The sequence below is a fragment of the Notechis scutatus genome, chromosome 5, assembly GCF_049901735.1.
Source record: "Notechis scutatus isolate UNSWTSFEM ecotype Mainland chromosome 5, rNotScu1.2, whole genome shotgun sequence".
Classification (NCBI taxonomy): domain Eukaryota; kingdom Metazoa; phylum Chordata; class Lepidosauria; order Squamata; family Elapidae; genus Notechis; species Notechis scutatus.
In genome coordinates this window covers 66,229,039-66,251,709 of record NC_142013.1, presented here as the reverse complement: position 1 = coordinate 66,251,709, position 22,671 = coordinate 66,229,039, and positions in this window count along the sequence as shown.

Here is a 22,671-nt window from a genome sequence, read left to right as displayed (position 1 = left end):
CTGTAAGTTTTTGCTCTAGGTCTTTTTTTTTACTATGGGGGAGAGGTTGGCAATGCCTGGGGAAGGAAAGGCATGCTTTCCACAGGTCTCATGGTTATATTTAAAGGGCCAGCTGTCATTGGTGTTGGCAGATTCATTGGTGAGGTGATAGTGACTGGATGTGCGATGTTCACTGGTGCAGTAACTGGAGTTGGTAAATTGACAGATGTAGTGAATGTTAATGGAGAACTGGAGATGAACTTGGGCTGGAGATGTTAATTGTGCTCAAAACATTGGCTGGGCTTCTCATATTCATCACAGCAGCCACAATGCGAGGAGCTGCTCCTTTGGTACTGAGTAAATTTTGCCCCATTTTAACAACCTTTCTTGTCACGGTTAAGTAAGTCACTGTAGTTGTTAAGTTAATAAGACAGTTGTTAAGTGAGTATGTCAGAAGGTTGCAAAAGTTGATCACATGATCCCGGGACACTGCAACTGTCATAAATACGAACCAGTTGACAAGCACCTGAATTTTGATCATTGACCATGAGGTAGCTGCAATGACTGTAAGTTGAAAAGCAGTCATTTCAGTACCATTGTAACTTGGAATGGTCACTAAATGAACTAACTTAACTGCAGTGATTCACTTAACAATTATAGTCATAAAATGGAGCAAAACTTACTTATCAATTGTCTTGCTTAGCAACAGAAGCTTTGGACTCAGTTGTGGTGTAAGTCAAGGATTACGTCTACAATAGGAATCTATTAGACCAATTATAAGGTTAATAGGTAATATAAAAAGTCATTAAACTTTAATCTCATTTCATCTGAATGATGGAGTAGCTAAACTGATAAAGGATGTTGTTAGCTTGAAAGGGAGCTACCAGATTCCTGATATTTTGGCTACCAGAGACTAACAGGGTCTTTTCTAACACTATGTGATGACCCAGAGTGTAATACAAACATAAAAAAACATAAAAAAAGTTTGGAAGCTAGATTATCTATCTATCTATCTATCTATCTATCTATCTATCTATCTATCTATCTATCTATCTATCTACCCACCTATCTATCCAAGTTTGGAAGCCAAATTATATAGAATCTGAAACTTAGAAGTCTGGATTTCCCCCACTCCACTCACATGCATGGGCAAAAATTTTCACGATGGCCTGCCCTTTGCTGCTGCTGCATAAATCATATTCATGCCTATCAGATTGGGCTCTGGAGCAAAATCCCCTAGGATAGTGACCATCCAGTCACAGCACCCTGCGCCCCAGATACACACACACACACGACGGACCTGGCCTTTTGCGTGGCTAACCACACAAAATAGTGCAAACTCACACAAAGCAACCCACACAATAGGTGCAATTCAGTGTGTTTTGATCTTGTCTTTACGGCGAGATTGGAAGCCATCTGAATTGCTGATTGGTTGTCTTCATATACAACAATAGGTTCCTTTACATTACTTCCCATGTCTATCATTAGTTGTTTATAACATACTAAGTCCGTACATAATAGAGACAAACATGAGAATTCAGCCTCTATTGTTGATAAGCTTAGATGTTTTTGTCGAATAGACCACCATCCAATTAACATCTTTCCTAATAACACTACAGTACCTGATGTTGATTTACGTGTAGGTACATCTGTAGCGAAACTTGCATTGGCATATGCAGTTAAACTTAGTTCATCCTTAGGCTCCAAATATAATGCATAATGCATCATTTGTTTAAGATATCTCAACACACGCTAAGCAGCTTGCCAGTGCCTTTCAGTAGGCTCAGCATAAAACCTGGCTAATTGGTTGACACTATATGCTATGTCTGGCCTAGACCAATTATTAAGATAGGATAAGCTACCAATTAATGATTGATAAATGTCTTTATCAAAAACAGGACTTTGCACATCACTGTGGCTAAACTCCTGGCTCATTGGTGTCTTAGCCAGTTTACAAAATTCCATTTTAAAGTTCTTCAGTAACTGGTTAATTTTATCTGCCTGTGAGATTTTGTACCCTCCCTTAGTTTTATCTATTCTCAAACCAAGATACTGTTTAATCTCACCTCAATGTTTTATTTTAAATTTCTTTTCTAACAGTGAAATAATCCCAGTAGCTTCTTGATCAGTTTTAGTGATTAATGCTATGTCATCACTGAACAATAGCAACAATGAAACTACACCATCACTTTCCTTTTTGAATAAACATGGATCAGCCATGCCAGCTATAAAACCTATTTTTGTTAATTCCTTCACTATGCACTGGTTCCATTCATAGCCTGATTGCTTCAAGCCATAAAGACTCTTTTTTAATCTCCAGCAATCAGTTTTGTTATCAGTTTTTATCCCCAAAGTCTTCTTTAAACATATAGTAGGTTGCAACGGTGCATTTAGATATGCCATTTCAACATCTAAATGGTTTATTGTGTATTTCTTCTTAGCTGCCCATGCTAATGCCGCTCGTAATGTGGTAATGTCGTAATGTCTCATAATGTCTCTATTTTAAGAATGTACCAAGCAGAACTCGATTTGAAGTTATGTATTATATTAAATGCTATAATCTTAAAGGTATACATTGAAGCTTAAATAAGAGTTTGAATTGATAAAATTAAAGGATATAAAGGTGTCATACTCTAATTGGTAACTACAGGGGAAAATTTGCTTAATAAGAAAAGATAATGTGAAATTGAAACAGGACAGACAAAAGTATAAATATAATGATTTGAATTGAGATGAGATAATTAAAACAAAGTTGAGAAAATTAAAAGAGGGGAAAAACTATGTAGAAAATATAAAATGGTAATAAGATATGAAATAGAATATAAAAATGAGCATGAAATTGAGTTTTGTGTCTGTATGAAGAAGTGATAACCTGGGACCATGCTATTTTCAAAAAAGATGTTTTATTTGTATTTTGTTTTTGTGAAAACCCAATTTTTTTTTTTTTAAAAAGACCCCCCTTGCCGATCACAAAGCCCGTGACTGCATTAGGGTCATAAAGCAGGACCGTCGCCTTGTAGCCAAATACACCAAGGAATTCCGTGACCTGGTCAGCCGAGTCAACTTGCCAGAAGATATTCTAGTCTGCTGGTTCAAAGATGAACTTAACGATGATCTGTATACTGCCTGCCTGGCCTGCAAGGCCCCTAGCCTCCTGCATGAATGGTACCTGGTGGCAGCGGAGGCAGAGATCGACATGACCCCAAATCAGTACCACACCAGCAGGGCTTGGAGAAGATCCCCATTCCAGGGCAAGCAGGAGCCTTTCAAACCCCAAACCACCATGGCACCAAGGCCATCTGGCTGCTTTAAGTGTGGGAAGGAGGAGCACTATGCAGCAGAGTACCATTCAAAGACCCCTGCCAGAAAGTCTGATCATCCATTGGGGGGCAACCTGGAAAACCCAAGGAAGAAACTGCATTGAGGAGCCAAGAAGCCTTGGGGTTTTAGTCCCCTCCAAACCCAGAGGAAGAAACTCCAGCACCCCAAGAAGACCTCAGCCAGTCCGAAAGTGATCCAGAAGATGACCCACTGATAAGTGACCCATTCGAACCGCTCACTTTATCCCTAAAACTGTTTATCCCCACCCAAGGAAAGGGAGAGGAAGTAGCAGCATTAATGGATTTGGGGTGCACCCTATGCCTAATCAACCCAACCCCAACAGGGAGACTGAGGATCTACCTAAGGAGAATGAAAAACCCCATCACTTTCTGCCAAATAAATGGACTATAGCGGGGTGGGAGCCAGCCAGTTTTACCACAAAACCATTACAAATAATACTGGAGGACCATAGCAAGACTTTCACATTCATTGTAGCCCCAGGAATGAAAGAGTCACTAGTCCTAGGACTCACATGGCTATGGAAATGGAACCCTAAAATAAACTGGAAGAGAGGAACCATACAATTCCAGAAACATGTAACATTCACAAACATCCCAGAGGGGGGAAGGAAGGAAAAGAAAACAGAGAAACGGCCATGGCCAGCCAACCTGCTGAACCAATGAGCATCCCCAAAGAATAACAGGATTTGGCCAAAGTATTTAGCGAAGAGGCATCTGATGAACTCCTGCCTTTGGGAAACTGCTGTGGGCTAAACTTCCAAAAGCAAAGTTGTACTGCATGTCCCCTAGAGAGCTAAATGAACTCAGAATGTTTATTGACAAAAATCTAAAAAGAAGTTTCATCAAACCCACCTGACCAAAAATAGCAGCCCCAGTATTATTCCGTGAAAAGAAAGATGGCGCTCTGTGCCTCTGCATGGACTTGGTGTTTTAAAGATCTTTAATGTCCTTAAGGTAATTAAGTAAGTAATCTCTGAGACTAAATGTGATTAGAAAGTGAGCTTGTGAGCTCAGGGTCCTTTAGAAGAATTTGCTGTGGTTGAGAACATATAATTCATGAAGAATAACAGGATATACAAGTCCCCTCATTTTGTTTTGTTTTAGATGAGATAATTTTGCTTATTTTTCATAGCTTTTTTAAATTTAAGATTCATTTTTCAAATTTTCTTTAATTGGCAGAAAATAGTACTGTCAATGTTCATCAACTTCATTTAGTTATTGTGTTATATTAGTTATTCTACCTCTCTGAGAGTGTATGTCCTTAGGGAAGCATATATTCTTACTGAAGAGTGCCACAATTTTTTTCTTTCTTTTTATAAGGCAGGTTGGGCTAAGACAACGTGACTGCTCCTATCACCCAGTGAGCTCCATTTTATAGGAGTGTAATCTACCTTTTAAGCTTTTATCCTACTTTCCAATCCTTAATTTTTGTCCCACCTACAGAATAACTTTGTAGAAATTCACTACTTTCATATTTCTGTTTAATACAAGTCTTGTCATCTATGAATCTGGGATTTTTTCTTATGAGCAAATACAACAGTTTATTATCTGTATTATGTTATTGGTATTTGCCTTAGGTATTTTCAAATAAAAAGCCATAGTATTAATATACTAAAGTGAATGCAAATAAGTTTAGTATTTCCAGTTAAAATAAAACTCATACAATTCACATAATCTGTAATCTTTCACAATATCCAGTAAATGAAATTAGCATGGACTTGATTTTTTCAGAGCAAATTAGAAATATGAAATAATTGCACTTGCTTGTCTGTTTTATTATGATTGACAAGTTAGACAGATTCTGTCAAATTGAAATAGGCTTGTCTTTCCAGATGGCTGAGAAAATTTTTAAAATGTAAGATGAGGAGAGGAAAGCAATTAAGGACAAATGTAAAGAAAATAAATGTGAGAAGTTGTTTTTATTTTTACCCAGTGTCCATATCTGTATACAATTAGTTTGAAGGAAATATTTTGAAATTAATTTATGGCTAAGTTTGCACCAAACAGGCTAGTTCTCTAAATCTTGAGGCTGACCTCCAAAATGCTAATTTTTCTTTCAAATCCAATAGGCACTTTGATACATAAATATATTTTCTAAAAAAGGAAAATCAGATTTTTAGCAAAAGTTGATACATAATAAATAGTGTTGGAAGTTAAAACCCATCCCTCTCCTAGGAAAATGAAATATTTTATGATATACTAAAAAGAGAATATTTCCCCTGAAAAAGAAAAGTAGAAACTCAGAGGCAGAAACTCAGGCCCCCACCTTTTGCTAATGGACTATTACTCTGGCCTGGGCCAGTCCATTTTACATAACAAAGATCTACTCCAGGTAGAGCTATAATAGTAATTGCCCAAAGCTCTTTCATTACATCATCATCCAACAAGGCTCAATCAAGCCTGGGACTCAGGACAGCCTACAGAGTTGCCTCTGCATGTCCCCATGGGAGTTTGACAAACAATAAGAATACAAGCTCAACTTCAAATCCCAACAGGGGGCATAAAACCAAGGGTGTCAGCTACTGAACTTTTCCCTTTCAACCGAAAGAATGAACTTCTGGAAATTAGATGTTTCAAAAGGAATCCTTTATTGATATGAGACAATTCAAGTATGGTTTCAAAGCAGAGTCTAACGGCTCCCAGGCATGCAGTGATAGATAAGGGAACTTAGGACTGTTAAGCCTGGATTCCCCAACGGGTGTTAAGGAAAACAAACTAAACAGAATGTGCAGCGAAGTCAGATAGGAAGACAGGTAAATGTGTGAGATAAGCCTTCTCGTTAACACGCAGTAAAAATACAGATACGCTTGTGCTATCAAAATTATAATTTATTCCATTTAAGAATTATAGCATAGTCATGTAAACAGTCCAGTAGTCATATATCAATTTCAGTCAAGTCTTGTCAGGGATACTCTTATTGCAAAGTCCGTGTCGAATAGCCAGTGTCAGTACACATATAATAAATCTGTCCAAAACTTATCTTCTCTCCGTTGAGAAATATCTTCAAAGTAATCCAACACTTCTTCTCCTCCCCGATCCAGCAAGAATGCAGTCTTCAATAAGCCAGCCAGTAAGAGCCAGAGAGTGCCTTGCTGCTTATATAGTACTTTTACAGCTGCACCCTTAATTACATTCCTTTAGCTTAAAGTCACATACACTTTATATGACAAACCATGATTCATCATTTTATTATCTTTACCCAAAACAGTTAGGGTAAAACAATGTTATCCCTAACAAGGACCCCTCCCCTTATCTTGATGTGTATTTTGTCAAACAAAGAACCAACAAGTTATTTCCCCCTCCCCTCCTCTGGGAACGATCTTTTGAAGAGTTCCCAGGAAGTATCTTCCGGAGCTGGAACTTTTATGATCCCTTCTCCCCTTGCTGTCTCTTCCAGAGGGGTGGGAGTCAGAAGCCTCCTCGCTAAATGCTTGGGCTAAATCCTGGTACTCATTGGGGATGTTAATGGGTTCAGCCAGGTGACTGGCCATGGCTGATTCTCTGTTCTCTGTTTCTTTCCTTTTCCTTTCCTCTGAACTATTTGCAATTACTACGTGTCTCTGGAAATGTATGGTTCCTCTCCTCCAATTTATTTTTGGATTCCATTTCCACAGCCAAGTGAGACCTAGGACTAGTGGCCCTTCCATCCCTGGGGCTACAATGAATGAGAGCATCTCACTGTGGTTCCCTAGTCTTATTTTCAATGATTCTGTGGCAAAACTGGCTGGCTCTCCCCCCCACCCCACTATAGTTCCATCTAATTGGCAAAAAGTGATGGGATTTTCCAATCTTTTTAGTTGGATTCCCAATTTCTCTGCTAGGGAGGGGTTGATTAGGCATCGGGTGCATCCTGAATCCAGAAGCACTGCAACTTCCCTCCCCTTCCCTCAGCTAGGGATGAACAGTCTTAGAGGTAGAGTGATTGGTTCAATTGGGTCGCTTACCAGTGGGTCGTCTTCCAGGTTGCTTTCGGACTGGCTCAGGTCTCCTTGGGGCATTGGGGATTCTTCCTCTGGGTTGGTGGGGGATCGGAACCTCACAGCTTCTCAGCTTCTCAGGACTGTCTCCTTCCCTCAAGGGCTGGGTGTTCCAGGTTTTTCCCCTGATGGGTGGCCCAGCTTTCTGGCAAGGGTTTTTGAACAGCATTCTGCTGCGTGGTGTCCCTCTTTTCCACACTTAAAGCAGCCAGATGGTCTTGGGGTCATGGTGGATTGGGGTTTGAAAAATTCCCGCTTTCCCTGGGATGGGGATTTTCTCCAAAGTTTGCTACTTGACTTGTCGAGTCATGTCTATCTCTGCCTCCTCTGCCATCGGGTACCATTCATGCAGGAGGCTTGGGGCCCCATGGGCCAGGCAGGCAGCATACAGGTCATCATTGAGTCCATCTTTGAACCAACAAACTAGGATATCTTCTGGCCAGTCGACTCGGCCAGCCAGGTGACAAAATTCCTCAGTGTACTCAGCTACCGGGCGACAGCCTTGCTTTATGACTCTAATGTGGTTGCAGGCTCTTCTATCGGCGAGGGGATCTTTGAAGTGGTGCTGTCTCTTCCAGAGGTGACAGGTTTCTGGGGCATCTGGCTCCAATCCTTCAGTAGTATATCATGTATATGTTATACCAATTCAATATAAGATTTAATATATTCAGGTTACATCAAAAAGGATTTCTTTACCAACTTCCCTCCCTTCTTCTTCTTCCATTGAAGAATGGCAGATACACGGATCTGACAAAGGGTCTCTCAGCATCTTGCCCCTTTTCTTTTCCTTCACCCAACATCTTGAAATATGTAATCATTCTTTTCACTTTGGAGTACCAAGCCATGTGGTCCTGTCCACCATTAAACCATCTTTCCTAGCAGTCACCATGTTTCCAGTGTCTTTCTTCCCCACTTGGAACTGAACCCAGAAGGATATTTCTTCCAACAATAGAAAGTGTGCTTATTTGAAAAACAGAACTGAAAAGATAGGGCTGTCTTGTCTCAGGCAATATTTATCTTCTCAAAATACCTGAGATAAGGAGTTAAACACTACAAAGGCTTCCATACAAAGTTTCTTTATTGGATTATATCAGGCATCCTCAAGATATAACTCACAGTTGTGTTGAGATTCATCTAATGTCCAATCTTTGCATTGTCATCTTCATAGTGTGAAAAGATAGTTATCTTCATCCCATAATGATACAGAAAGGGGAGACTCCAGCACGTTGCTGGGTCCAAGTAAGAATGAAGAAAACTCTCCCCAACCCAACCTGAGGTCAATTCAGTGACCAATCAGGAGTACAGATGTGACCACATGACATGAACTATATCTCCCATGAGGCATTAACTACATTTCCCATGAAGCATTCCCTTAAGGGGACAGCTCTCATTCCCAAACTAACTGTATACTGTTTAACCAGCACACTCCCCGCCTGGAATTATAAATTCTATTACCAACTAACTATCAACTAAAGTAAACATTAGATAGTAACATTGCATCAAACAATGCAATGAGCTAGATACAAAGCATGCAAAGCTTGAGGTTCAATCGTCGAGTTCAGCAGTAGCTTTCCTCCCCACCGTGCATTGTGGTGCAGTGCACATTGATATCATGAAGTGCACTTCTTCCTTTTGGACATCAAAGAGGTTGAAGAATGCAGACCTGGGCAGCGAGAGATTGCTCTGAGGATCCAGTATTACATACATCTTCATGGCTTCTTCTGGGCGTCCATCGGGGTGGACGTTGACTAAACAGATCTTTGCTGTCTGAAGTCATAGGCTTTCTGAGGTACCCCTGCCTCTTCAGAATTTTGGACATCTGCTTCTGGGTTTTGGAAACCAAGCTCCACATTTATGTCAAGGGTGGGTAGAGGGTTCGAGTCTTCTGGCACATCAGAGACATCTGCAGTGGCTGAAGACACTGCCATACTTTAAATTGGCAAAAGGTGAATTTTGGAAAATTTAGCAGTTTTTCGTGCAATTCCCCTTTTTTCCATAAGGGTGGGCTGCAACTGGGTAGCTGAATTTAGGAGACACTGATGAAATTCACCACTTGACCACTGGGTTGTGATGCAAGCGGGCAGCCGAATTTAGGAGACTCCATTGAAATTCACTACTTGACCACTGGGGTGCATTGCAAGCTCTGGAAGACGCTGGTGCAATACAGTGGTTGGCCATAGAGTGCATTGTAAGCTCTGGAAGATGCTGGTGTAATACATGGATTGGCCACTAGAGTGTGTTGCAAGTTCTGGAAGACTGGTGCAGTACACTGGTTGGCCACTAGAGTGTGATGCAAGCTCTGGAAGATGCTGTTTCAATACACGGATTGGCCATTGGAGTGTGTTGCAAGTTCTGGAAGATTTTGGTGCAGTACACTGGTTGGCCACTAGAGTGCGATGCAAGCTCTGGAAGAAGCTGGTGCAATACACATGTTGGCCACTGGAGTGCATTGCAAGCTCTGGAAGATGCTGGTGCAGTATGCTGGTTGGCCAATAGAGTGTGTTGCAAGTTCTGGGGTGTGTTGCAAGCTCTGGAAGACACTGTTGCAATACACATGTTGGCCACTGGGGGGCTTTTCAAGCTCTGGAAGATGCTGGTGCAATACACTGGTTGGCCACTAGAGAGCGTTGCATGCTCTGGAAGATGCTGGTGCAGTACACTGGTTGGCCACTAGAGAGTGTTGCAAGCTCTGGAACACACTGGTGCAGTACACTGGCTGGCCACTAGAATGGGTTGCAAGTTCTGGAAGATGCTGATGCAATACACGGATTGGCCACTAGAGTGTGTTGCAAGTTCTGGAAGACTTTGGTGCAGTACACTGGTTGGTGACTAGAGTGCGATGCAAGCTCTGGAGGAAGCTGGTGCAATACACATGTTGGCCACTGAAGTGTGTTGCAAGTTCTGGAAGATGCTGATGCAGTACGCTGGTTGGCCACTAGAGTGTGTTGCAAGCTCTGGAAGATGCTGTTGCAGTACACTGGTTGGCCACTAGAGGGTGCTGCAACGGGTAGCTTGATTGCAGGCAGTTATGCTTTGAAGAGTAGTCACCAAAGGATGCTGTGATTTAAAGTAATGTTTGGAGCAAACTGTGATCAGGCGATTTCCCTTTGTTGAGGAATATAGGTTGGCATCCTTAGACTTGAGATTGCCTCTAAATTCCAGTAAAGGGGAATGCCTCTCCAGTTTTGCAAACAAAGTTAAAACAACTGGAAGGCTCGTAGGGAGAGACAGGGAAACAGCATGGGTGCAATCTTCTATTTGCTTAACAGTTCCTCTTCTCTCTTCTAAGATACAATTCAAATGTCTTGCTACTGATTTAAGATGGAATCAAAAAACATATCACTGTCTTGTCTCAGGCAATATTTATCTTCTCAAAATACCTGAGATAAGGAGTTAAACATACAAAGGCTTCCATACAAAGTTTCTTTATTGGATTATATCAGGCATCCTCAAGATATAATTCACAGTTATGTTGAGATTCATCTAATGCACTGTCATCTTCATAGTGTGAAAAGATAGTTATCTTCATCCCATAATGATACAGAAAGGGGAGACTCCAGCATGTTGCTGGGTCCAAGTAAGAATGAAGAAAACTCTCCCCAACCCAACCAGAGGTCAATTCAGTGACCAATCAGGAGTACAGATGTGACCACATGACATGAACTATATCTCCCATGAGGCATTAACTACATTTCCCATGAAGCATTCCCTTAAGGGGACAGCTTTCATTCCCAAACTAACTGTATACTGTTTAACCAGCACAAGGGCCTTCCCAACCATAGCATTTTCTAGCTGTGTGAACCTTCTCAGAACTTTCAGCAATGTTTGAATTGGCTAAGTAATTCTAGGAGTTGAAATCCATATATATGGAAGACACTCAATTTGAGAAAAACTGGCAGGATGTCTTCCTCTCAGTTTTACATGGGTCTGTCCTTGAAAAGCTTCCATAAATTGCAATCTGGTCAGTTGTGGGATTCAAATAATTTAATAACCAGTTCTCTGCCCTAATGACCAGCTGGGTAGGCGTGGTTGGGTGGTCATGTGACTGGGTGGATGTAGCCAACTTGACATCACTCACGTCGAGGAGCACTTTGCCTCACCTGGCCTCTTGTGACTGTGGGGAAGCTGCAACATTCGTATGTGTGAAAAATGATCATAAGTCACTTTTTCAGTGCTATTGTAACTTTGAATGGTCACTAAATGAACTGTTGTAAGTCAAGGATTACCGGTACAAAAATACAAAAAGCTTCTTTGTTTGCAAAAAGCTGTCCTAAATACCAATCATTAGATTAGAAATATGGGGATACACAGTGAAGATCAATGATAGCCACAGACATCATGAAAACCTAAACTATTCAGCAATATCTGCAACCCAGAGTTATAAATCAGGCAGGGTGCCAGAGCACATTGAGGAATTAAAATAGTTAAAATGCAACAATAGACATCAGCAGCCAACTCTTGCTCATAAAGTGAAAGCCTTTAGCAGAGAGATCATTTAAGCTCTCCAGAAAGTGGGTGGGCATATTTGGGCTACAAAATGCTGAGCTAAAGAGACAAATTAACAAAGTATATAGGCTCAAGTCTCCCAAGCTTGTCAGGATCACAATAAAATTAGTATATGCCACACATATCTAAGTAAACTTCAAGCCTGGTGCCATGTTACTAAGCCTTATTATCATGAGAGAAAACTAAAAGGAATTGAAGGATCCATACTCCTACCTCTTTTTTTTTAATCTCTTGTCCCAAAGGTGCTTTTTCAAGAGGCAACTGGACTTTCTGGAAACCCCTCCCTCAAGAACGAAATATTTTGAGAAATATTAAAAAAGCAGAAAATTACATTTCCCTAAATGAGAAATAGAGAAACATTCTCTTAAAGGCAGGAAACAGGCTCAGTCTTCCTTAATAGCCCCAAAGAAACTGAGGAGGTCACCTTTTTAAAATGCAGATTTGGTGATCCATTCAAGATGGGATTAAAACCCCAAGGAAGCCAGCATCTAGGATTAATTACATTTGTTAAGACGTGCTGTCTAGAAAGCCCCAATTTGACAGTAAGTGAGAAGAAGTATTTCACCCAATCATTCCACCGCCCCCTCAAGAGACAGTTCAAGTAATCACACAGGCACAAGCCCAAACCAAAAAAAATCAAAGACAAATCAGAAATGATACTTGGTATCAAGAAAATAAGGATTTATTAACTATGCGGGAGGGTGTAGCATGGAAGTGTTCTAAACTACAGTATATGTCCCCAAAACTTTACGTCTTCATGCACTTCAAAAAAGGCATGACTCAAAACAAGTAGGACATTTTGGATATGTAAAAACCCTACACATGGGCAGATACCAGTTTCGGTGGCCAAAAATGAAGCAAGACATTGAGGATTATGTAAAGAGTTGTGCCACTTGTGCCACAAGGAAAACCAGACCAGGAAAACCTCCAGGATTATTACAGTCTGTAGCAGAACCATCCCAGCCCTGGGAGGAGATAGGGATGGGTCTTATAGTAGATTTACCTGAGAGTGGGGGGAACACAGTAATTTGGACTGTAGTGGATCTATTTTCCAAACAAGCTCATTTTATTGCATGCCCAGGACTACTATCAGCCAGGAAATTATCCAAAATGTTTGTGAATCATATATATAGATTGCATGGAGTGCCTAGCAGAATCATTTCCGATACAGGGGTTCAGTTTACTGCAAAATTCTGGTAGGAATTTATAAAAGCAATTGGATCCTCTCAAGGCTAAGCTCAGGAATTCACGCAGAAACTAATGGATTGTGTGAAAAAACCAACCAAATTATTGGACAATATTTAAGATGTTATGTAAATTATCAACAAACCAGCTGGGCTGATTTGCTGCTGTTTGCAGAGATTGCTTATAATAATGCTGTACATAGCAGTACTTGGTTAACATTTCCCCAAATTAATACTAGGATGGAGTTTGTTCCCATGCCGAAATTGCTGAGGGACCCCCTCATCCATGTCAGTAACTGAATGGATGGATGCAATTAAGGAGTCTTGAGAAAACACAAAAAAGTCTTTGAATAAGGCAGTACAAATCCAAAAGATACAAGCTGACAAACATTGTTTCCAGCAGCCACAATTTAAAGTGGGGGATAAAGTTTATTTGTCAACTAAATATTTGAAGTTACACTTACCTTCTAGGAAATTAAATCCAAAATTTATAGGGCCTTTTCAGATAATTAAAGTAATAAACCCAGTAACTGTGAAACTTAATCTCCCTAGGCTATTGGGGAAAGTACATCCGGTGTTTCTTAGTAGTTTATTAAAGTCATTTGTTGATTCTTCACTGAGGCCAGCAGAACATACAGCTCCAAAGCATTCCAGGGCATGAACATTATGAGGTTAAGAAAGTGTTGGATTCTAGGTTCTTCAGGGGGGAGTTACAATATTTAATTTATTGGAAAGGCTATCCAATTTCACAAGCGACTTGGGTAAATAGCTGGAAAGTTAATGCTGATAGATTGGTGGGAAAATTCCATGAAAAATATCCACACAAGCCTAAGGCGAATTCTGTGGGTGGCAGAGGAGGTTAAAATGCACATTTTATGATTGTGTTTAACTTAGTTTCAATCTTTTTGTATTTTATGTCATTGCTGGGGTTTCTTTTCAAATGAGGGAGGGCAGCCTGTCAAGCCCGAAATTGACATATGTGTAGCCATTTTAGTTAGGCTTAGTATATATTCTTTTTCTTACTTTCTCTTCGGCAGTTATTGGGGAAGGGTAGATCTCATGTTTTTCATGAGCAGTAGGGGGTATCTGTTGTGAATACTCACACAATTCAAAGATTTCAGCGTGAAATCCTGAGCTTAGACCTTGACAGGATCCAATTGCTTTGTAAATTCCTTCCAGAATTTTGCAGTAAACTGAACCCCTCTATCTGAAATCTCCCATGCACTCATGAGAGATCCTGTACCCCAGATAGTCTATTTTATCCTCGTGGAATTCACATTTGGACAGTTTTGCATAAAGCTTTGTGGCATGGAGTTTATTCAGGACTGCCCGGACAAGCTTTACATGCCCCTCTTTAGTTTTGGTGTATATTAAAATATCATCTAAGTATACAAACACTCCTTTGTATAGGTGCTCATGGAGCACTTCATTTATTAGTTGAATGAAAACTGCAGGGCCCCTTGTAGTCCAAATGGGAGCACTTTGAACTAGAAACCCCCTAAGGGTGTGTTAAAAGCTGTAATTCCCCTTAGTCAAGTTTTTCGTGACCAACATATCTTTCATGAGGTGAAGGGGATACACATTCTCCATGCTTGCTGCGTTCAAATTTCTATAGTACATGCATAAGTTGAAAGACCCATCCTTCTTCTCTCAGAACAGCACCTGTGCAGCAATTTTGGGTCATGCTGGTTGGATGAACCCCCCTGGTCAGATTTTTATCTATGGAAGCTCACAGTTCTTCGAGTTCCCTGGGGAACATTGCTGTACATTTTTGGTTTCAGTAGCTTGGCCCCTGGGAGGATCTCAATCTCAGTCTGTGGGGCAGTGGAGGGGAGATCATCAGAGCCCTCTTCACTGAACACCTCAGCCAAGTCCTTGCATTCCCAGGGGATGTCCTGAGCTGGCTTGACCCTCCCAGCCACAGCTGTTTCTTTCTTTGGATTTTCTCCAGTTCCTCCCATCTGATCTGGTCACTCCCCACTGGAATTTTAGGGTCCCCTCTTTCCAGTTTACTCTGGGGTTCCATCTCTTCAGCCAGGTGAGTCCCAGGACTAGTACCCACTCCATTCTGGGTGCCACAATGAATATGAATCTCTCATCATGGGTCCCCATGGCTATTTCTAAAGGCTCCATGGCAAAAGTGACTGGCTCCCTCCCCACAACTAGATGGCAGAATATGATGGGGGTCTTTAGCTTCCATATGTGGATGCCAATTTCCCCACCAAGGTTGGGTTTATTAGACATTGGGTATACCCTGAGTCCAGAAGGGCTGAGAACTTTACTCTCTTTTTCCGGCTGGGTATGTATAGTCTTAGGGGCAGTGTGACTGGTTTGACTAGTTTACTTACCAGTGGGTCATCTTCAGGGTTGCTTTCAAATGGGCTTGCATCTTGTCCTGGTGATGCTGGAGTTCCCTCCCCTGGTTTTGTAAGGGGGCAAAACTCCACGACATCTCCACTTCTCAGTGCAGTGTCTTTCCCGCAGGAGTGGCTTTTATGGGCTTTCCACTTGGTAGGCACTCAGGCTTTCAAGCGGGGGTTTTTGTGCAGCACTCAGCTGCATGATGCCCTTCTTTCCTGTACTTGAAACAGGCAGATAGTCACAGCAAGTCGGCAGTTTGCAGCTTGAACAGATTTCACTTCCCCTGGGATGGGGATCTCTTCCAAGTTCTCCTCGCTCAGTACTGGTTTCTGGCCAGGTCAATCTCCACTGCTTCGGCCAGAATGTACCAGTCAGGGAGGTGGGGTCCTCAAAATGATAGCAGAAAGCCATCATGACACAGTCAAAGTTCCGCAGCTTTGGGGCATCAGCATTGTAGAGGGTCACCATCCATTGGGTGGGTGCCCCTTCCACTGCCAGGGTGACAACTCAAACTCGGGTCCCCTGGGTTTGGGAGGCCTGCCCATACTCTTGCATGTATGCGAGGACATGTGCCAGGAAAAAACACAACTGCTGCAAGTTGCCATCATACTTTACTCTGGGGGGGGAGGGGTTCCTTTCCAATTGTGATGTTCTGGGCTGGCCTGGGACATTTGCAGAAACTGACACTGTGCGGGGTGGGTTTTCTGGGATGGCTGCCACTCCTGCAGTGCCATCCATCTGATCTGTGGCTGTTGGATCCAGGGTGGAAGTTCTGTCTCTGTCAGTTGCTGCTGTCATTTTGTCTCCTCTCTCCAGCTCCTCCCAGGCTCTTAGATTCTCAGAAGCCTCCATAACCAATGCATGACATGTCTTTTCAGTCAATCATCCCCAGCCAGTTCCTTGGCCAGTTCTTTCTGGTCTCACAGGGCTTCCAGGTCCTGTTTCCAGCCTGTTTACCAGCTGCTTCAGATGAGGGTGATGCCTTTGGTCCTCCTGTCCCAGCTGTCTTTCTTCCCTACTCCAATCAACCATCTTGGTTTTTGGGGGGTCCTTCAAAATGGCCTCAATGTCTTCAATAGGGAACATGGAGGTTGTGTCCGGCTGGGTGGTGGTGGAGGTTTCACCCCAGCATTCTCCCTCTCCATGCTCACCACTTTGCTCGGACATGGCTTGCAGGGTCCCCTCAGTAGAACGAGTGCTTCTCTGGGTTGACCACTTTTGCAGATTATGTAAAGACTGCCTCACTTCTCCATTCAAGAAAGTAAAATTCTTGAAACAATTAACATTTCAAAAGGAACTTCTTATTGAAGGAAAGGGACTACAAGACAAAGGAAGCAGTTAGGACGGGGATCGCAATGTGCGGCTCCAGAACCACATGCACCTCTTTGGACCCCTCCTGCGGCTCCCCATTGTATGATCCCACCACTGGCTGGCCCTGCCCCTTGCCCTCCCCATCTACTCACTCCTCACCTGTCCTGAGAAGAGAAGGGTGATGGCAGTGGATAGAGACTTGTTCCATATTCCAGGGCAGGAGCAAAGCTTAGCCTCTTTTTCTAGCCCTTGTTGGTGCTGTGCGCACCTCGGCTGCTGGGGGAGATGCATGACTTTCTGCCCTGAGACACTGGCCAGGCCGGCTGCAGCCGGTGTTGAATAAGCCAATCCACAAGTGAGAACTTGTTTTGAGAAGCACAGGCCGAGAAAATGATAAGAAGTTGTGTCTGTTGCTGGAGGCTTTGGAACTGAGATGAAATAGATGGCCCTCCCCCCTTTCATTCCCAAGAAGATAAATCAAAGTACAGGATACATAGGCATCCGGAGAAAGGGCATCAGGAAAAAGGCTATAAAGTAAAGAATGCACCCATCAGAATTGCAGTGTCCCGACAGGGATCTATGGGATCTGACAAGCATCTCCTTCAATTGGGCTTTGCTCAGTAATTTCGCAGCTGGCTGCCAGAAGTGAACCTCTCAGTTTCCTTTTATTCAATCACTTGTCCACACAATCTCTTCCTTTCTTAACAGAAGGTCCTGCACACTGGGTCAATCCTCCTGCTTTCTAGAACTCAATGATCATGGCGCAAGGGGGCTAGCAGCGAGGCTGTTTGCAGCTAGAAAGACACAGAGGGAGCAGGATCCAGCTGTAGGGGATTTTACTCAAATGTATTCACTCACAGAGAGAGAGGGGAGGGAGAGAGAGAGAGAGTTTCTTTTGCCTCCTGGGCTTTTAAAGTTAAAATTTAGAGGTACTCACCTTCTTTCCAAGCAGCCTTTGAGTTCAAAACTCAAAACTCCTTTTACTACTTTAGTCCAAATGGCCAAGGTCCAGGGGAACACACCCACAGACACAATAGGTCTGCTGCCGGCAAAGTGGAGGTTTACTCAGGCCAGGTCCATTGGTCAGGTTAGCTTGGTGTCCCATTTTGGGATGCCAAATTGTTGGAAGGAAAAGCCATCTGGTTCAAGTCCAAGCCAGGAATAAAATAAAATGGAGACCGATTGGAAAGAAAGTTTAATGATGAACAGAACCACACAAAGACAGCATGCAGTTCTGGGTCAGATGAACAATTATCGAGATGGATTTTTATACAGGTCCTGAAATGCTGCTGGGGGTGGGGAGTTGTTCAATGAAGGGGCTTGTGCTCTGAAAGGGTGTTGGGCAATTCCTATTGTGGCTGATGGCTTTTGTCCAGTGTTGGATCTTGGGTGAAGGGCTGTTGTACTAATCTTACCATTCTGCTTTTGTTAGATGTCAAACTTTATGGCAATGAGTTTCGAAATATCCTGTCTTGTATGGATATATTGCCTGCAGTATTTCCTTTGTTTCTGAATGGAGCCATCTAGATAGTTGGCTTCCTGTTTCAATAAGCTCTCCTTAAGTGTTGGCATCTGCCATGGGCTATTAAGAAAGACTGGGTGCTGCTTTTTGCCTCTAGAAACATGTTTCTCTATTTCTCCTTTAGTGAAATATAATATTATGCCTTTTTAAATATTTAACAAAATATTTCATTCTTCTGGGGACAGGGCTTCCTACACAGCAATATTATATGGATTTCTTTTGGCAACTAACTGCACAGAAACTATTTTAGCTTATTTTAAAATGGGTAGAAGGAGAACAAATAAGCAAGCAGATACAAAAAGGTTAATAGTTTTTCGTACCTATAGCATTCCTGTATTTGTCTTGGTTCTGTAGCTGATGTAACTTTATTGTACAGATGTTATGCATTAGGGATATTGTTATTCCTTAATTAAAATTAAATTATTTCACATCAATAGTTATTCTTATTCCTTAGCTCTACAGAATGGATGTTCTGATAAAAAGTGTAATTTATGAATTTACATTTGAATGTAATTTTTAAAAAAGGAAAAGAGTTTATATAACTGAAATTAAAGAAGTATAAGTAATTCTGTGCTGGAAAATAAAATAAAGAGGACCAGAAACAAATAGTATGAATTTCAGACATTTTAGATTTTTTGCTTGAAAGGCATTTTTATATTAAGAATTCATGTTGTTTCAGACACTATGGTTTATTTCTTACTGCCTGAATTCCATATAATTAAAGAAACACCAAAATTGCTGTCATGTACTTTATGATAATAGTGTTTTATCCACTAACTTGGTGAGCCATAGTATACAACACACACTTTAAAAAGTCTTTTCAGGAATTGTCAGAGAAGATTCTAAGGCCAATAATTTACCTATCATTTAAAGCTTTAATTAAATATAAATATATATGTTTAAAACCTTTACTTTGTATGCACATACTACTGAATACCACCTACTAAATTGAGTAGTGACTCAAGTGTAAAATGTGACCTTTTCAAACAATGCTCATATTTTCAAGTTGTTCATTTTAACACAGATGGTGAAATCATTTCCAAGTAAAACCAAGTTACTCATCTAAAAAATGTTAGACAACTTGGTTCTGTCTATACTATGTACTTTTTTGGTAGCATGGTTGAAGAATTGATATTATATTAGAGGAAATCAGACATATTGACTCTTGAAGGCTTCATCCTTTCATCCTTGTCATCCCTTCCCACGCTGATGAAAATACTATCCATTTGAATTTGATGACCAAGTGTTGGATTCTGGTTATTTGGTTCCTTGGTTTGGAATTTAGCATGATAAGTTAATCCTTTATCATTTGTAAACAACGGTTATGGCTAAAAGTATATTCCTATAAGCCTGTCATGGTCCTTGCTCAGCAAACTATCATGAGGATGATTTCTCTATCATTTTTATATCTTTTTTCCAGTGGGGTGAGGGTGAGTGGATGCTGTCTTTGTCAGTGTTGTCTCTTGGCATCTCATGTCCCAGTGGCATCCCTGCAGTTGTCTTGGTAAGATTTTTTCAAGTGTTTTTTCATTGCCTTCTTTCTAGGACTAAGAGAGAGTGACTGGCCCAAGGCCACCCAGTTGGTTCATGTCTAAGGCAAAAGTGGAACTTGTGGTCTCCAGGTTTCTAGTCTGGTAATTGTTTTTAAATAAAAGTTTGGTTTCAGTTCATAGTCATTCAGCATCCATTCATTCTTGACTCCATATATTCTTGTTTTCACACTTAGCTGTATAAATTGTGTCCCAATTCCCAGTGATTCAAGAGCACACTTTTAGATTCAAGAGCCAGCTACCTTTTCTTTTTTTCTTTTTATCAACCATTTCATTCCTTGCCACAGACTGCCTGGTATTTACTATTTTTCTACACCATCTGTTTCTTTCAATTTATCCCATTTTAGCAAACATTTTAGCAAAGTATTATATACAACTGTAGGGCTCACTCATAGCAGCCTCAGGAAGGAATGTGAGAAGCTGGAGTAGTTAATCATAGAACAACAGAGTTGGAAGGGATCTTGGAGGTCATCTAGTCCAACCCCCTGCTCGAGCAGGAGAGTCTATTCCAAATATTAGCCTCTACCTAGGATTGAACTCGCAGCCTCCTGATTGTGAGGCAAGAGCTCCACCTCTAGTACCAGAGCCTGAAGGAGGAACTGGAAGGTTACAGAAAGTAAAGGCCAAATTGGTCCCAGCAATGGGGTCTATGACAATTTGTCACAGCCAACTTGCCCCAGCAGCCGTGGCAAGTTGACCATTGTGAGTTGGCTTCAGCAAGTTCGCTATGGCACATTGTCCCATTCTACCAGCAGGTCTATGACAAGTCACCACAGTCAACTCACCATGGCCAGCTCATCATGGTCAACTTACCACAGCCAACTCATTGCAGGACAACTCACCATAGCAAATTTGCTGCAGGACAACTCTCTGAAGGACAAGAATTACACTAATATCAAAGAAATAGTGGAATATAATCATTAAAGAAAGGATGCAAAGGAAGGGACAGAATGAAATGTGAATGGCAAAAATTAAAATATTTTTAGTCATTTTAAATAATTAAATTAAATTGTTAAATTTTCCTGCAGCAAGTTGTCCCATGGTGAGTTGGCTGTGGCAAGTTGTCCTACAGTGAGTTGGCCATGGTAAGTTGGCTGCAGTGAGTTGGTTGTGGCAAGTTATCCCATTCTGCCAGCAAGGGTAGGAGTACTTGGGACTGTGATTCTAAGCTGGGATAGTGGCTCCAACAGATCCCATAACAACATCAAAGGTCTCTGTCCAGAAGAATGCAGTGCTAGTAACAGCAAAGATAGTGCATAGAACCTTCACAGGTTTCTGATAGAGGATCCTAGTTTGGGGGTCAGAATTGATATTTTTTTAAAAAAAATCCCTCTATATTAATCATTAAACTTTGTAGTAGTTTTTAACCTTGACTTTTTAATGCATTAACTTTCAGATCTATAATCCTTACAGTATTATGTTACTGTCTATCTATCTATCTCATCTATCCATCTTTGGCTTCTCAGCAAACACATGTCATTGTCTCCATAAAAAATTACACACATTCATATTCCCAGCCTTTCATACACTATTCTCACAGATGTGTTATTATTGTATTCGGGATACAATTTTTGCACAAAATTCTATATTTTAAAACCAATTTACCATATGATTTCTCTAAATCAACAAACAGGCAAGACATGCAATTCACATTCTTTCTCACATATATACTTTGTAAAATGTGCTGAATTAAATACTCAGAGAGAAACCCTCTCTATGCACTCACCTGGCAGAAAATCCTCTGCTACTTTTAAAACATTGGCTTTTTAAAAAATCTCCATTTGTATATTTTCAGCCAAAATTCTACCAATATTTTTCCTGGCACATTTCCTACTATTTTATTTTGCTTTAATTTTGAGATTCTATAGAAAGTTATTTGTTTAGCTTTATTTACAACTTCCATTTTTTAAAATTACCAATAAAAATATCTTTTTTATTATAAAAAGTTTTTTATTTTTATAACAACAACAAAAACAAAAAAACCAAACCTTCTTTCTGTTCAACAGTGTGTCAGTTGGGTACATATCTCTTTGTGCACATAATAACATTATCATACATATTTTACTTATATATATATTTATAATAGTTCTAATCAGTATTTTATGTCACTTATTATATTATCCTTAACATTGTAATAGCCATCTTAATGTGTTTTTCATACCTTGTATGTATTTGCAAATACGAATACCAATTTATATTTATCCCTTGTAACTCTAATTCTTGCTTTGTTTTGAGTTCACCCTTTTCATTTAAAATTTCTTCATATCTAATAATGTGTTCCTTTTTAAATAACTGTGGATATGTAAAAGCTTCTAATGTTGATAACCAGACTGGTATTTTCATATAATGATAGTCCCTTGTTTTTTCCCATACTGTTAATAAAGCATCCCTAATGTAGTGTCTTCTAAAATATCCATGTACCTTACTTTCTTTATACCATAAAAATGCATGCCACCCCAATTGTAAATCATGCCCTTCTAGTGTTAATAATCTGGCATCTTTCAATACAATCCATTCCTTCATCCACATCAATATTGTTGCCTGATAATATAGTTCCCAATTGGGTAATCCAAAAAACCTCTCTTGCTTCCTGCAATAGTTTTATCTTAATTCTTGTCTTTTTCCCCTGCTAAATAAATTTCAACATCATTTTATTTAAATCTTCAAAGTTTTTTTCAATCTTATTGGAATCGTCTGGAATAAGTATAATATTTTTGGCAATATGTTCATTTTAATTGTTGCAATTCTACCTATTAAAGATAGCTGTAAGTTCGAGAGTTTCCGGTTTGTCGGCTTTGCGAGCGGTAGGGATTCGCGAAGCTGTGTGATCCCTGCCGCGCTAGCCGCTTTTGGGGCTCCGATCCGAAAGGGTGCGGAGCAAGGCTGCCCTGCAGGGGCAGCTGAAGGTAGGGGGGATCCAGAAAAGGGTTTGGGGGTATT